Here is a 3247-nt window from a genome sequence, read left to right as displayed (position 1 = left end):
TAATTAATTCAAAATGAATTAAAGATCTATTTCTTGTCTCTTAGGGCTTCAGGAAAAATTGAAGGAAAATGATACTTTCTTGGACAAGTATCTGGAGAAAATAACCTACCTGAGAACAAATGGTGTGTAAAACTAATAAATAATAAAGTGAATATTTAAATAAACAAATGATATTACCCAACAGTTCTTGCAAAATTTTTCTTAAATATATATAATAATAAATGTTTAGTAGAATTTTGTTTGTGGTCTTCTGCATATTTATTTGTATATTTAGGAACCCATAGAGAGGACAAACATAGAACAGGGAGTCAGTCAATATAAAGGAATTACAAAAATTCTACCAAGATTGTGCCAAGATTATACTAAGAGGTCTATAAATAGCTCAGGGAAGCACTTTATCCATAACACTCTAATGGTGCCCACTGTTCTATACTGTATTGTAATAACCTGTCAATATGTCACTCTCCTCCACTGTACTGTGCACTCCTCGAGGGTAGGATCTAAGTCTTGACCTAGTTCACCTGTACTTTCCTATTGATAAGGGCTCCAACAGATGTGTGGAAGGCAGGAAGACAGGTAGACAGGAAAAATTAATAATAGGGCATGAACAGAATGGATCAGATATGTGCAAAAATGCAATTCTCTCAGCAAAAGTAGTTCTAAGAGGGAAGTTTATAGCAATACAATCCTACCTTAAGAAATAGGAAACATCTCAAATAAACAACCTAACCTTGCACCTAAAGCAATTAGAGAAAGAAGAACAAAAAACCCCCAATGTTAGCAGAAGGAAAGAAATCATAAAAATCAGATAAGAAATAAATGAAAAAGAAATGAAGGAAATGATAGCAAAGATCAATAAAACTAAAAGCTGGTTCTTGGAGAAGATAAACAAAATTGATAAACCATTAGGCAGACTCATCAAGAAAAAAAAGGAGAAGACTCAATAGAATTAGAAATGAAAAAGGAGAAGTAACAACTGACACTGCAGAAATACAAAGGATCATGAGAGATAACTACAAGCAACTCTATGCCAAAAAAATGGACAACCTGGAAGAAATGGACAAATTCTTAGAAATGCACAACCTGCCGAGACTGAACCAGGAAGAAATAGAAAATATGAACAAACTAATCATAAGCACTGAAATTGAAATTGTGATTAAAAATCTTCCAACAGGCATGCACAACCGGGTCCCCAAACATGGAGTCTTGTAGCCCAGGTCTTACCTGAATCAGGATGAGGGAGTGGTGGGCCCAGGTGGGGCTGTTGGCTGTGCCCCTGCTTGCAGCCTATCTTCACATCCCGCCCCCCCCCCCCAGCTTTCCATTGCTCTTTACTCATGGAAGTCATCAGGCCAGTTTTTTACCTACAAGGGACTGCGCATCTTCTACCAAGACTCTGTGGGTGTGGTTGGAAGTCCAGAGATAGTTGTGCTTTTACACGGCTTTCCAACATCCAGCTATGGCTGGTACAAGATTTGGGAAGGTATGACCCTCAGATTTCATCGAGTGATTGCTTTTGATTTCCTAGGCTTTGGTTTTGGTGACAAACCGAGACCACATCACTATTCCATATTCGAGCAGGCCAGCATCGTGGAGGCTCTTTTGCAGCATCCGGGGCTCCAGAACCATAGGATCAACCTGTTGTCTCACGACTATGGGGATATCGTTGCTCAGGAGCTGCTCTATATAGGTTCAAGAAGAATCAATTTGGTCGGCTTACCATCAAGAGTCTCTGTCTGTCAAATGGAGGTATATTTCCTGAGACTCACCATCCTCTCCTTCTCCAAAAGCTTCCCAAAGCTGGAGGCATGCTAACACCCATCCTCACATGACTGATGAACTTCTTCGTATTCTCTCAAGGTCTCACCCTGGTCTTTGGGACATACACCCGACCCTCTGAGAGTGAACTGTGGGACATGTGGGCAGAGATACACAACAATGATGGGAACTTGGTTATCGACAGTCTCTTGCAGTACATCAATTAAAGGAAGAAGTTTAGAAGATGCTGGGTGGGAGCTCTTGCCTCTGTATCTATCCCCATTCATGTCATCTATGGGCCACTGGATTCAGTGAATACCTATCCAGAGTTTTTGGAGCTGTACAGGAAAACACTGCCACGATCCACAGTGTCGATTCTGGATGACCACATTAGCCACTAACACAGCTAGAGGATCCCATGGGCTTCTTGCATGCATATATGGGCTTCATCAACTCCTGAGCTGGAAAGAGTAGCTTCGCTGGATTACCTCCCCTATTCCCTTATCTGTTGTGTATTCCACTTAGCAAGAAATGCCCAAAAGAGGTCCTGGCCACCAAACACTATTCTCTCACAAAAGTCCACCTGACTCACACTGGTGAACGGCATATAGTAAAAAGTCAGCAGAGGTTCTAAGGGTGACCTAATAGTCCACCTCCCATTCCTTTGACATCTGATCAAGTGTATGGACTTGCCTTTGTCTTTGTGTTATTAGGAAATTCTGATGGGCACTACTACTCACTGATGCAGAAAGATAGACAGACATTCTTTTGCACAAAAGTCTTTGAAACACTTCTATGGACTTTTCTGAAATATTTAGAAATGCTAATTTCTGGTCCTGATTGGAATTATCTAAAGGTGCCACCTTCACCTCACCTTGAATGGCTTTAATTCTCTAAGTGACACAGCTTCAAGTGAGAATGAGTCTCCCTTGTCATAACTTTGGATTTAGTTTCATTAGCTGCTTCTAACTGTAGTCATTTTGTTAGACTTTGGTTTCAATAATGCAGTATTCTAAGTATACTTTAAGACTATGATTTACCTACACATATTATGTATGTATTTTATAAAGACACTAAATCAGCAGACACTTACTCTAGCAGAGTAGTTTAACCTTATTAAATATGTTTCATTTCTGAGTAAATTGAACTAAAGCCAAGCTATTTACAGAATTTCCTAAAATCACAGAACATTAAGGACAGTAGTCTCTGTGCCAGAGATTTACTGATATTTGCTGTTAGAACTGGTTTTTCCAGCTAATAACAGTCGGACTCATCATATCTCAGTGCTTAGAAGCATGTCCCTCCTGAGCCAGATTGGAGAGGAGGGGATCGTTGTACAGTCCAAGTTACCAGGCTGAATGTATACTGACAGCTTAACTTCTCGTTGGTTGTCTCAGAGAGTGTTCCTCATGTAGCTCAGCAATTCCTGTACTTTACAGATAGGAAAGTTCCAGAAACTTTAAGAACAAAGTCTGAAAGTTCTATGAGC

The 3247-nt window shown here is 40.0% G+C and overlaps 1 pseudogene; it reads left to right on the top strand.

Moving 5' to 3' along the window:
* The first annotated feature begins 1234 nt into the window (after nt 1–1234).
* LOC132485840 (mesoderm-specific transcript homolog protein-like) lies at nt 1235–2218 on the top strand (annotated as a pseudogene).
* The last annotated feature ends 1029 nt before the right edge of the window (nt 2219–3247 follow it).

This window comes from Mesoplodon densirostris, chromosome 1, assembly GCF_025265405.1.
Source record: "Mesoplodon densirostris isolate mMesDen1 chromosome 1, mMesDen1 primary haplotype, whole genome shotgun sequence".
Taxonomy (NCBI): domain Eukaryota; kingdom Metazoa; phylum Chordata; class Mammalia; order Artiodactyla; family Ziphiidae; genus Mesoplodon; species Mesoplodon densirostris.
This window is presented reverse-complemented; position numbering and strand designations above follow the sequence as displayed.